Source organism: Varroa jacobsoni, unplaced genomic scaffold, assembly GCF_002532875.2.
Source record: "Varroa jacobsoni isolate VJ856 unplaced genomic scaffold, vjacob_1.0 scaffold_500, whole genome shotgun sequence".
Taxonomy (NCBI): Eukaryota; Metazoa; Arthropoda; class Arachnida; order Mesostigmata; family Varroidae; genus Varroa; species Varroa jacobsoni.
In genome coordinates this window covers 112,611-126,805 of record NW_019213402.1, presented here as the reverse complement: position 1 = coordinate 126,805, position 14,195 = coordinate 112,611, and the positions used below count along the sequence as shown (strand labels likewise).

Here is a 14,195-nt window from a genome sequence, read left to right as displayed (position 1 = left end):
TGACGTTTTCGCTGGCCCCTTTAGGGTTCTTTGTCGTTGCTCACAGCAGCGGGCAGCTCCACATCCCGCGCGCCAGAGGAGTTTGGTCGAGTGCGCGCGCGCACGAATTCTATTGCCGAAGTGAAAGATGCGAACAAAAAAAAAAACAATGAAGAGGACGAAGAAGCTTTACAAGCTAAATGACCACATCATTTACTTGTCCCATCTCATTGTCGCTAATAGTACTAGGAAGGGGCGAAAAGTTGTGGCAGCAAGAAGGAACCTTTACCACCGCTGTCGACCACAACAGCTACAACTGACCAGGCAGTGGAGACTGTGAACAAAATAGGCAAATAAAGATGGCCTCAATGCAGTCGGCAAGGCAGTGTTTTCTGGCTCAATAACAACTCACTAACAAAGTGTGGTGATGGGCCTTGCCAGCCCCCGGATTCCTCCTCAAGGGGGCGCAGTGTTACGAATGTATGATGGAGACCATTGCGGCTGTAAGATTAATACACCGTCAAAGCAAGAAGGTGGCTAGGAGCTGGAGACTGAACGCAAACGACCCTTGCCTTTCTCGATATTTTGACAGGAGAATGACATGAGGTGCAAAGGGCTACAATATTATAGGACGATGTTGATTGGCCACCCTCATAGAGTCAAGAAAATCGCTTGTCGGTAGTTTACGTTGCATGACTGGGGGGTGTGTATTACCACGTACGACTATACAATACTCACTTCGGTGTATTGATTTTTTTGTGATTTACATATAAGGGATGCAGACTCAGATATAAATCAGGCATAAAATAAATTCAGAAGACATAACGAGTAGTCGTTGTAACTGAGTAGGTTTATACTGAAGGTTACCGTTTGGAATAGAATGAAGCTGTTTTTACTGTAGACTTATCGTATTTTCAAACCTGTAACAATTTAAAAGTTAAGGCGCTCGCTGTCAAAAAATTTACTTTCAAAAACTATTTTTCTTCTACTAATAGTTTTCAGTCGTTTCTAATTGGACAAAATGAATTGTGACAATGTAAATACTCAAGTTTGCCCAAATCAACGAGGCATATTTGCCAACCGATTACTTGATCGTTCCATTTTATTTGAGGCGTTTAAGAAAAACATAGCCAAGCTTTAATAAACAAGCTTATCTTACTTAGGTAATTCCCCAAGCCAGTAGCCACACATAAACCACTTCACACATATAATAGCGCGCGTTATTTTTCTAGATATGCATCGATTCTTTTATCATTGTATTTTTGCCATTGCTTCAAACACCCTCCCTCGGCCGCTTGCCATCAGCGGTGATCGTTTTCGACGCAACAACACAACCGTGAAGCAATTCGATTTCTCAGACTGATGCAGCTGTGACAGATCAGATCTTCAAGCGCCCTTCTCATTGAAATTCACGGGGAAAAGAAAAAAAAAACTGCAAGAAGAAGATTATTTCGCGCCTTTTCTAGTACATACATTTTCTCCTTGGGCGATATCGTCGCCGCCTCGTAGGATCGTCCGTTCTTTTCAAACATAAGCATTCATGGAAGGCTTGGAATTGAAAGCCCTTTAGTTGACCCCATATCGAAAATAAAACATCGGGTAAAGCGAATGTTCGATTTAGCTGCTGCTCCTTACTAGTTCCCTGTTAGACGTTTATGATAATCTATGCTCACTTTTGTATGCCTAAATTCCCAGACAGGCAAATAGCAACAGGCGTGTCTAGTGTTGTAACACGCGGTTGCCGTCTTATAGATTCCTTGTAAAAGCTGAAGTTTCGTATAGCATTACCCTAATTATATTGCTGTTAAATAAAATTTAGAATACGCATCTTATGCGTAATTTAGATGCTGGATGTATGCTGACCCACGGTACGTGGGTTCCTCTGGCGTTTTTTATGCTATGCACAGTTTCTATTGGACCATTATGTAAGTGTATTTTTTTGAATACTCCTTTTATCTCGTCGCATATAGTTGCCTCCAGAAGACCGTTTTAATGTGTCGTATTTCGAGAATGTATCAAAGCCTCACTTATAGCTGACGATGCGACGTGTTTTCATTTAATATTCTCTAGAGCTTTCTGCATTTTTTAACTAAATAGTAAAAAATATATGACTTCAAGACTTTATTGCGCTAAACTATCTCGGTGTTAGGCCATCTGTGCTGCGACGTTATGATAAACGAAGCATCGCAAAAAAGATGGCTGTGCTACAACTGCTGATTGAACATTAAGATAAAAGGCTATCTCAGAGTGCAGACGTATCATTTAGTTGTATTTGACCGTGAAAAAAGATCATCTGTGAGAATGGCCGTTGTGAAAAGTATGAGAATGCGGTCGAGAGGCGTAAGCCTGAAGTCTGAAGTAGGCTGCAGATTTTTTAAAGCTTTAGATATTAAATGATGAATGACGTTCAAAGGGAGGGAGTGAAGGGTTAATTAGTTATTAGCTAATTGATCTACAATATATATGTACACGATATGTGAAATACAGTGATCTGTCATTACTGCATAATAGCTAGTCACATTGGCAACACGAAATTTTATGTACGTAGCCGAAACCCTTCAGCACCTTTGGTCCTACTAGGACCCGTTAGGATCGATACTTTTACATGATGGCTGCACTGCAATAACTATTTTGCCTCAGTAGAGGTTGCATCAGTGTTCATATATCCATATATTCTAAAACAAGCACCGTTAAATATTTGAAGTTTGAATGTGTTTTAATAATACCAAGCTGATGCATTGAATTTTCACTTGAACGATAGAGATGGCAGCAGGAATCAAAATCAACTTTGGGTCGACAATAAGTTAGCGGTAAGAGGTACTTCCGAAGTTTGATATTACTTTTACCTACAATTACTCTAGCTTTTTTTAGTAACGCAGAAATCAAATTACCGAACTCTCGTGGACCTTTTCGAACCGAAGTCTAAGTCGCTTAGGGCACACTTTGTAGGTAAAAATATAAATATGCAAAGACATTCGATATAAAGGTCTGCAAAACGCATGCAATGTTTATAATCGAAATGTACCATAGTTACCACGGCTGAACCTAGTAAACACAAACAAAGGTCAAAGCTGTAATAAAAATCATTTTTGTATTGAAAAAGAACGCTAAAAAGGTAAGCAGAAATTTGCAAAGATTCTTTATTTTTGTTCCGCACCGTCACTATTGTGAGTCTGCATGGCCATTATTACTTGACTAGTTTTATGACAGATAGTATCGTCTGCTAGAATTTCTTCCGGCTTGAGTTACTCAGACGTATTTTTTTTTACCTTTAAACTTTTACCTTGAAAATAGCTGCGTACTCTATCAGAGTTCATTAAAAGCGTCGCTGTAGTTTGTCCGGTAATAGAACAGGCCAACATTGGCTAAGGCCCTTTGTTGTATGCGTTTTGTTGTTGTGTATACAAACACTCGTGGCAAAATACATTTATGGGCTCATTAATTACGACATTAAGTAACGTTAGTTAAATTTCATGTTCCTTAAATAGCTTTTACAATCTACTAAAGAGTTCTATGCTAGCATTCTAAATACATGCCATGTTTAGAGGGTAAGCAGCTATTATTCACCGGAAACATGGGGTTAGTTAAGCATTTCTTTTAAGCATACAGTCAAAGCGAACTTGAATCTTGTTCCTGAACGTTAAAATTTAAAATTTCATAGAAATAGTTTAGCAATTCATAGCCGGCACTATAGAAATCCTATATTTGCATAGCACACATCGGCGTGAAGCCTTGTGGACGGAATCAGCACTTCATACGTGAAGGGCATTTGTTCTTTATTCGTTGCCTTGTATATAGTTCGTGCAGCTCCAGTGTCACAGCTGCCTCTCTCGTCTACGTATTTAATACGAGAGGCTAGGTAAATACACGTGATGACCGTCCACTAGTGTCAAGTAGATGGCTTTGCGACACTTCAGTTGTCATCGTCGTTGCGTTCGTGTTCGTAGAATGGCACCCCTCGTTAGAAACGTCTCCCCTTTGTTTCAAAGTGAGTTTTCGTCAACAACAGACTGCGCGGCAATGTTCTACAGTAAAAACGCACAAAATAATAAACTCTTATAATATACATTGTAGTACGGGTCCTGCGTTATTCGCACGGGTACATTTACGGCCACGTCGGTCATGCATCGAAGCGTTACTCGATTACTGCACGTGTCGATACACCTCTCAGATTGAGTGAGAAATAGTGCGGCTTCTTTATAGAATTATACTCACCGTATCCAGACAAAGAGCTACAGTAGGCAGTAATGGTATTATCGCGATACCATAAATAACGGCAGAACTTGCGTCACAGAAAACTCCTTGACCTGATTTGCTTCCGGCAATCCGATTGGCGAGATCAGGAATCCATTAGTATCCATCTACAACTTACTCGCAATAGGTGGAGAGCGGTAGAAAAACCTTGGAATGTTTTTTTCTAAATAGAATTTTGTTATATCCAGACAGGGAACTATATCTCGAAAAACAGATAAATAAGAGCTCCATTAAGCCTATCCTACGCGGATGCTAGCCTTTGAGACGCGGACTTTCAAATAGCATGGAAAAAGGCCGAACTGGACAAGCCGTATACATGCCCCTATGCAAATATGCCTGCGCACCGAACGGTAGTTTATTGTCATGGTGAGCTTTTACATTTACGCTCGTAATGGCTCATACCATCACACATCCACTATTACTGTCGTGTTTATGGTTTGCACGCTATTATAAATGTCAAGCAATCGTTAGGTTCTTTTAGCTGTCTTCCCTCAACGCCTCGGCTCGCTTTCCGCATTTCGAATGTGACTTCGTCCAACTGATAAAGTTTATACGAGTTAATGCGCGTTCCGTTTTCGTGGGCTGGCAAATTATTTCGCTTAAACTGTACAGCGTTGGAGGGCGAACAAGGTGCTCCGCTATGTTGTGCTTTCACGCCTGCCTTCACAGCTCCGTTTTCCGTTCTACGTGCGCGTTTTTGGATCCGAAACCTCCTATCTATCTTATAGAGCTTCACAATTCAAGCTGCCTGGCGCCATGTATGTAAGCGTGTAGGCCCTATCGTTTGCTCCGCAACTTGCCCCTTCAGGAGGCGACAAGAAGGGTTTTGGCGTGCTTGGGCTTCAAGCAGCCTAGCGGTTGGCGCAGGCCCATTGGTGATGACAGCAGTAGGTGGCGGCAACGGCAGCAACCCATTTGACACCGGAAGTGGCCACCCTGTGACATATCAGCACTGGCCTGAATAAACGTCGCGTTTCCGGGTGCTGCTTGACAGACAGCTAGACATTCGGCCGGTCTGTTACTACAGCGACACCTATCGACGGACTCCGAAGCCCGGATTCTGAACGGGCAAAAATACAACGAATCACAAACAGTTAGCAACGAGCGGCAGCGACTCCTCGCCTTGTGGCGATGGACCGACCACCTTCGGTCTGGCCATTTGATAACAGAGGGTCATTAGGCGCAAGACTAATTTAAGTTGCAGATGTAGTTTGTCTCTAACTTGCTGAGCTTTTGCACTGACCGCCAACCGGCCGTCCCTATTGCTTCGATAGCGCTGGGCACATTGTTACTATTATCTGCGTTTAGACCGGACAGCAGGCTACATTTCTGTGGGGTCAAGTGAGTTAGTTGCGTGGCAAATTTGTTATAATATACACACATGAGAACAAGTCACGCTGCAACTTTGCACATAGTTGTACACTGTAATTATAAAGTGTACATATTTTGAGTGTGGACCTCGTTTGTACAAGGTAGGTTTAAATGATGGCTGCGCTGGAATTAACCCTTTAGCTAATCTTTATCTAATTCTTAATTAGTTCTCTAATATATCATTTAACTATTACAGAGGTGTTCTGGGTTAGCAAAAGGAAGCTCACACGAATGGAATCGCGAGGCCATTGGTTTCTGGAGTCAGCAAGAGTTACAATAGCTGAAAGAGAACTGAAAGTACAAGTTCTAATTTACAGTGATCATTTTGATCATTACAAGGATATAAGGCGAAGTTACAATATTAATCAAATTCTCCTCCAAATTTCAATGCAAATGATGCTATACTCTCGGTGTCATTCCTGCTACCTTCCTTTAATTATGAAAGGGGCGAACTTACTGACATCTGCCAAGTTCATTCCGTAATAATTACCTGCGCGTAAAAAACAACCCTTAGCGATATCCATTTTTGGTAATACTCGGTATCATCCCGGCTCATCCCGCCGAGGTGCTGAGCTACCATAGTCCAACTGCGTTTTGCACGGGAGTCCATTGATGGGAATGGAATTAAGTTACTGTCAATTAAGCAAAATGTAGCGGTTGCTAGTAATTTTAGGGCCGTTATAATTGAATCAAGTGTCGTCATAGTGACGGATTTATGGGTACCGTCGACAGTTATGTGGTCCATGAATTGACTCTGAAAAATCGTTTATGATTTTTAGTCAAGTAAGTTATTTTGGAGAACAAAGCACACATATTGTGCCCCATATCTAGAAATCTCATATATTCAAATTAGCACGGATGATTGCTCGCCGAAAAAAGCGATAACCCTTTCTTGTTGATTTTGTAACAAGGTCAGATCCTCTTATAGCTATACCCATAAAATAAATTTTAAAGGAACATTTCTAAAAGAGGGTCTGATGTGTTAATGTTTACATTGTTTCCTTTCTTTTGTACGTTGTGTTGTTTATGTTGATCGCCTTTGGGATCCCCTTAATGCGACGACCAAGAATGTAATACGACTAGCAGAATCATAAATGAATAGTGTGATATAGCTAATGTGGCATTACTACCAGTTGGTCCTTGTTTTTTTCACTAATAAATTGATACACTAGCTTTTGTGCTACCTAGTTTAGCTATAGTCGAAGGCACGATTCTACAAATACTTTTTAATTTATTTTGATTTAATAAGTGGATTAGTTACTGATCCTCATAACAGTAGACGCAGGTATTTTAGGATAAAAGTGCTGCAGTAACTTTATATTCAAAGTAGTCTTTGACAATTATCCCTAATGAACTAGATCAGCAACCCTAAGTTGCTTTAATTGCCATAAATATAACGTCTCTCCGTTTCTCTTTATAATGCTGCGTCCCTAAAAGGAATACGAGCAACGATTTTGTGCCGGAACTATCCATTCCTCTTATTATACTCAAAACAATTTATCTGTTGTCTATCTGTGGCGTTTTCTTGCACTGCAAGCACGCTCAGCCGCCTGGGTAGTTATAGACTAATTATAGAGTTAACTAAGCGCATGTGTACAAGGTCGGTTTGACACCACCAGTTGGCAAGGCAATCACACTGGATTAATAAAAAAAAAGAAACTTACAAGAAAGCGACGTTGAGCGATTACCCGAGAGAAAACGAGACATCCACTTAGAATCTCCGCTCTGCTTATAGATCTCTCTCATATTTATTTCTTAGCCTGTTTCGCGGTTGATTCCCTCAGGATCGCTGATTCTAAGCAAAGCTTTCACGCCTGAGGTTACTTCAGTTTCAGCCGCAGTGCACGAAGTAGCTCACATCTGTTCCCAGCGGAGCTTGGGTCATTTAATTGTATCGCCTTACCAAAGCACACGTGGCAAAGATAAGGGATTTTCTGGTAAGCGCATGTGCGCGAGATCGAGAAGCACGGAGTTGCTGCCGACCAACTTTGCTCATCCTTTGTGCTCAGTCTCAGAGTGCTGCAGGTCGAGTTGGAAAGGGGCAAAAAACTCGAAAAACATTTGGGTTGCATGATTGACACGATAGTCTCCGTCAAAGAAGATACAGGGGATAAAAAAATTGAGGTCACAAAACATTGTGATGATGCCGCTCATCGAAGAAGCTATTTGTACAAAACTACTAGACTTCGTGAATAGTCTGTGATGAAATTAAATAAACGTTAGTTCATAAAGCCATTTTATCTATTGTACAGCTCTGTGGGCGCCTAGAAATGCATTACAGAATAATTTTCATTCTGTGTGACTATCCTTCTATATTTAAAATATAATCTTCTTGTTATGATTACCAACTACGTTCAAGCAAGATTCAGAGTACGACATGTTGCGAACGTAAGTTGAGCGTTATTCATTGATAAATCATTTTCTATATTCTTTCGTTATTAAACAAAAAAGCCCAATGATAAATATATAGTTGTATTTCAGAGGCAGTGGATCAATCAGCCATCTGCAATAAAACATTTTAGCACAGATCCCGTTTTTTTAATAAAGAAAATTACATTTTCAAGTTCTTTGATGTCCCGCGGCAGCCGTTTGCCCCGTTCCGAAAATAAAGGATCAACTTGTAATGTAAGTTCCACAGTTGGTCATGCGATATAACCGACAGCGATAGAGTTAGGATAACATTTATTAACAGACTAGAAATTGAACAAATACCGTTTTTAGAAGAATCTAAATATATCCAGGGCGTTTTAGAGCAGGCAATGTCAAAACATCCAGCGTTTAGAAAGGATAGGCAATGTAAGCAGAGATTATAATTTTTTTGGCTTTCTTTCCTCTGTGGTTATCGTAAGATGTTGTTGCTATTCCGTACAGGTAGCATAGCAACGCGCCCAGTGCCAAAATAGGGCAACCGAAGGAGAAGGCAAGTCGCTTAAATGCCCTAGCGTAAATACTTCCTCTCTACAAACCAGAGGAACGCAACGAAGATCCCTAGGTTACGGGGTTCAGCAGGCGTGCAAGAAGAGCCTACACGGGTTGCTGAGGGGCCATCTTGTTTTCGTATCTGTTCAGGTTTTCCGTGTTCTCTCTTTCTGTCACTTAGTCTTTGTTGTGTTTTTACTCTGCCAGCGCCCGCAAGGCTCACTAAAAATCTATCGATAGTATAGGTCGCAATAGGCGCGAAAGCCATCTGGAATATACCATAGATGGTCAAGCGAGAGATAAGACAGAGGATAGGAAAAGCTGGTGGCCAAAGTGTCAAGGTTTTGCTTTAACACTTGCAAACGGCGGTAAGACCGCATGGCGGGGTGAGGCACAAGGACAGCAGCAAAGGTGGGTAAATCGAAGAGACGATCGACCTCGGCAATGATGGCGTTTGTTCAAGCTGGTCATGGAGGTGGCTTTTGTAACTAGCTTTATGTGCGTGTGTACAACTTTTGCTAACACATAAAAAAAATATTGCGGCTGCCACAGCTCAACGAAGTACTCGAAGCTCATTTTCTTACAACAGTCTTTAAAGTGGACAAGGGTTGCCGAACGCTGGTGTTAGTAGCTGCGGCCTGGGAAGGATGAAGCAGCCTGAAGAGCTCCAAGGGTGTATTTACGAAAGCACTGAAAGGGACCGTGAAAATAGGTATGTGCAGATGTTGGCTCGTAGGAAACGTGGATGAGACTGGAGACTGTTGTGGTAGTGGTGAGCCTCGTTATTATCCGCGGCCATCGTCCTAGGTCCGCCGTCAAAGCAATCCTAGCAGACCTTGATAGAGCTTCACCCTCGCCGCGCAGGCGTCGAATATGGAAGCCAAGACAAAGGTAAAGGCCCATACTGGCGCCTTCTAATCCTACCACCATGGTTTCTACTGGTTGCAGCTGTGCTATTGCTGCCGTGCAGTAGCCTCTGTCGTGATGACTTTCTCCATACCATCTACCAATTTCCGAATCAACTCCCAGGTCTAAGTGAAAGCCAAAGCAACAAGGAACTCAATTGTTCCTTGATTCCATACACTTCAAGCGATACACAGTCTCTTTTTACGTAGCTTCTACCTTTTTCTGTTCTCTAGTTACTTTCGTAGTGCTATTTCCTCTGTGGCCTCTGGTCGTTTTGCTTTTCCGTCTCGAGAGTTTGCTGCACGCTATCTCTCGACACCAGCTTCAAGCAAGACCGACAGGCAGGCGACCTACCTTTCTTTTACTTCCCACTGCTGCCTCACGTTCTCACTTTTTTATACCCCCTAACACCCAGTGCCTCAGCTTTGTCAGTTTATAGGAGTTCCGCAAAATGGAGAAGGAACTTGCGAACAACGGTTTTAGCTTAACACTGAAGAAGGGAAAGGTCATGCTACCTTCGTAGAGACACGCACAGCTCATCTCTCTTCGAAGAGACATCGAGGTGCACACGCACATTGAGATCGAACTACAGAGAAAGTAAAGAATCGGGGCAAAAAGAGCGAATTGTGACGCGCTCACTTCTTTACTTCTTTATCTTGCCCGCTCGCTTAGAATAACATTAATTGATCCTCTTCAACTTTTTACAGCAGTCCTATAGTTGGCATTAGTAGTAACAGCCAAGAAAAGGCAGCTGGTAACCGATTTTATCTGCTTTGGAGACCGTTGGCCTTTGCCATATAACCATCACTACGGGTTTCCTTTTCACGTCCTGAAACCTGATTGAGTTGTCGGGGTAATCGTCCTCGTCGGCGCCGTGAGCTCTCTTGTCAGTTGGCCCCAGGCATCGCTTTTCCGACCACCGTCGGACCGGTTATGTTCTTCGTGTCCATAGGAGCAAGGCTGCAAGACGTTTGCCGCCGAAAAAAGAGTCGGTATTTCTGTGGTTTGCCCAGTTGGCAGTAGAGATAACTCAATCGGCGTGGAATAACAGTGGGGGAGAGGATGGATGTTGGGCGTAGTGGACGAGTCTGCAAGAAAGACCTCAGAGTTCAAGGAACGAACATTTCAATCGCAGCCATGACATTCACTTGCTTGTTTCAAGCCTTGGGATAGTCACTTGCGGAACTCACTTTTAGCCTTCCCTAACATCTCCAACTTCTGAAACACGCGATGCCCCTATCTTGATGAATACGATTTTCCTGAACGGATTCCTGCCGCTATTGTGCCTTGATTTCAATAAACCTATCTGCATGTAGCGTTGGTCTATTATTTGTCCTAGTTTCACAACACTAACCAGAGAAACAAGATGATCGTACCCTTGCAGGTACTAATAATCATACCTTAGTCAATAATTGGTGATAACAATAGCACAGTATAAAGAAAAGTCGTTAATGCAAGATTTAGCTTGGTGATGCATAGGTTACTTGGCAAGTATCGTCCAAATTTCGCTGTTCCATACAAAGATTGTACAGGAACATATTGCAGTGCTAGAGTTAAGCGTTCGCGAACACTGAATAGAGAAATACGAATCAAAGGGTCGTTGTTTGCGGTCCCCCGCTGCCGCTCCAGAGGCATGCCCATGTGTTACACTGCCATTGCTTGAATTCAACTGCAACTACTATATGCTATATTTAGACTGCGATTCTATATTTTAATTATGGCTCCACAGGCGCCCCCCTCAAGAAACACTCGTAGTACATTGAATTATCTTTGTGATTGTCAATGTCCCGTAAGTGTCTGATTGCAAGTATTACGAAGTAAAATCCAAACAAAAAAAAAAGTAGTATTTACTGTGAGCTATTTTTTTAGCCATTAGAAAAGTCATTTATTATCTACATATTTTTATCAATGGTTCTGAATATATATAAATATTTAAAAAATAAATACACGTCTCACCATAACGTGCGGACGTAGAAAATAATTTAATCTAGCAATAAATTGCCGTGACGATATTAAGGCGCACAATGATGCGTGTATGCCGTGTTTAAGTGACTCTGTCTATTTTTAATGAACATCTAAAAAAACATAATCCACAAATAAGTGTAAGACTGTAAAATCTGAAATTTTCAGAAAGCAATGAATTTAGTAGGGATTGGTTGTACGGGATTAAGCAATCGATTTCATCGTTACAGATGATAACCATGGAATGCAAAATTTGGTACGCTGTCAAATCAAAATTTAATAGTGTCTCGCAGATGTGCCCTGCAGATTGTGACATGTCTGTAAATAGATGTACTGTCCTTTTATGGGGTATTGGGGTTTCGAAATCTAAGGGGCGTTTACGAGCCGGAGCTGAACGACTATTCTTTTATTCTCCACGGCATCTTCGCATTAGTTAGCCATGTTATGCAACTTCGAAGTTAATGGTTGCTAGCGGCACAGCAGACTTGTCCCTGACGGCCTTCAAACTGATGTTCTTAAATTCAAACATCAAAAACGCTTCTAGTGTTAGTCAAGTTAATGAAAAAGATAGCAGACTCGAATTTGAAGATAAAAACATGTAAAAAAAAAAAAGATAAAAAGCGTACACCTATCGTGTTAGTAGCGACTGACTGTGCCAACATGTAAGTTAATAGCCATTGCTATGATCCTCAGTGCTCGTTCGTCTAATATGCAGAGCATGCTTAGCAGGTGCTCTAACTCTTTTCGGAGCTCGGACTGCATGAGCACGATCTCACTAGCCTGAAAGTGGCTGTTGTATTTACTATTAAATAACCAAATTAAAACAATATTCACTTCTGCTTCATCTAATATTGCAAACTGGACTTCCTACCATTGGCAACACATGGTATTACGCTTAATGCCATCACCGATTTTTCCATGTCCTGCCCACTACGCTTCCCAGCATCCAGCGTCGTCATCGACTTTTCCGACACATCTCTTTTAGTCGCCGACTCTTCCCGCTAACTTTTTCGTCCACTCCTTCTGCCTCCTTCAGTCGAGTCCGTGTTACGCGAGTCATCGCTTGAATTGTGCCCGCCATCCTGCTTCCGCTTCGAAGCGGCAGACGACGGCGAGAGCGCGAGATCCTTCGGCCGTACGAGAAACGGACGAACGTCATGAATGAACAGCGATGAACATCGTGGATGCTTAGCAAGTCGTATAAAAAGGGAGGTCATTTGCCCTCATGCTTTCGCTGCCGTAGCCACCACCGCTGGTACCGCGTGTGGTTGGCAAATCGACGAGCAATGCTGTAAGCTTACCACTAAGGCAACAAGCTTTGATTGGTTGACTGGTTGTTGTCGTCAACGTATGCCATGCTGGTGGGAAATACACTATGGCGGTGGGCTGCTGCTTCGAAAACGCAAATGACGTGTGCGCCACGTCACAAACCCATCCATCTAGCGCCACTGTCTGCGGTAACCTCGCTCTAGTGATCATCAGCATCGGCGCATTAGCAACACCAACGGCATCACGATCATCAAAGAGAATAATCGACGACGTCCATAACCAGCGGCAGAAGTAACGCTCAATACTCAGCGACATTGTTCCCTTGCCACCTTCTCCCCTCGTCAGAACTGTGAAACATCCGGAGATGATGATGTAGTCGATCAAAAGGCAACAGGAACGGCTAAAACTGAGAGAAAAATACAAGCAGGCGGATCTTAGTGAAAAAAAGACGCGAAAGCGAATGAGAGTACCGCTTCCCTGAATATGCCTCGTTTCGACTTTTAAACGTACTGCAGTCTTCTTTTTTGATAGCAAAAAAAAAACTTGAAAGAAGTGTAACTTCAATCAAGAGCATCCATTCAAGAGGCAAGAATTGCCGTACAGCAATAGATGCATGTTTTTGGCCAAACCACACATACATACATACATACATACATCAATCATTATCAGCAGACGCGGAGCTCATTTGCACTTAGATATTTAGTGTATGGATGCATTTCCTAGTGCAATTTTCCCGGTGTGAATGTGGACCGGAAAATGTGGTTTTATTTTATTTATTATTTATGTGTTAGATTGCTATCGAATTCACGCTGTGCAGGAAAGTCCTCCATCCGAGGAAACTTATACACTTAATACAATATTAAGTACTTAATGCCCAATTCTGGACGAGGTTTTGTTTCAAATTTAGGCTAAAGCTTAGTTCCTACTAAGGAAATAACGTGAAATTTGTGTAGCCCATTTAAGGAAATTCACTGTCCATTGCTAAAAGGATTTCGTCCATTCTCAAACGTGCTCTGCTTGCTGCCAATTAGGCTTTATCAAATGAAACGATAGTTGTTGTCTCTTCTGGTGCTATAATGAGCAAGTATTGCTTTCAGCCTGTTGTAACAAAAGCAATAGGAGTCACCTAGTCAATTTTGGTAGATTCTTGGCCCACTTAAAAGCAGACAAAATTCAGCAGGATCTAAGTAGAATTCCATTGTGGACGCATTCATTCCCGAGGTCACAGACGGCAAGCAGTGGGCTCGTTGGGAACGTCGCTTTGGCGGAAAAACCATTTCCATCATCAATCTATTCGGAGCTCTCTTTCAATTCTACGTAGACTGGCCGAAGAATGAGGGAGACGAAGGGAGAGTTCCTAACGTCGTCTTTTATCCATTACCAGCTACGCCTGCAACTATGACTACGACTAGGAGCATTGTTGCAACTGGAAACCACTTTCTCCCAACAGATGGATGGATGGATCACGGTTGCTTCCTCAACAGCCTCCACTAGGTTAAACGATAAAAAGACGACCACAAAAACCAGGTCACGTT

At 42.2% G+C, this 14,195-nt stretch overlaps 1 long non-coding RNA gene across 1 annotated transcript; it reads right to left on the bottom strand.

Moving 5' to 3' along the window:
* Nucleotides 1-3,095: 3,095 nt before the first annotated feature.
* Nucleotides 3,096-9,397, bottom strand: LOC111260983 (uncharacterized). Its single transcript, XR_002680691.2, has 2 exons — nt 4,195-9,397; nt 3,096-4,004 (listed from the first exon to the last, which is right to left on the bottom strand). It is a non-coding gene; the product is annotated as an uncharacterized LOC111260983 (long non-coding RNA).
* Between the last annotated feature and the right edge of the window lie 4,798 nt (nt 9,398-14,195).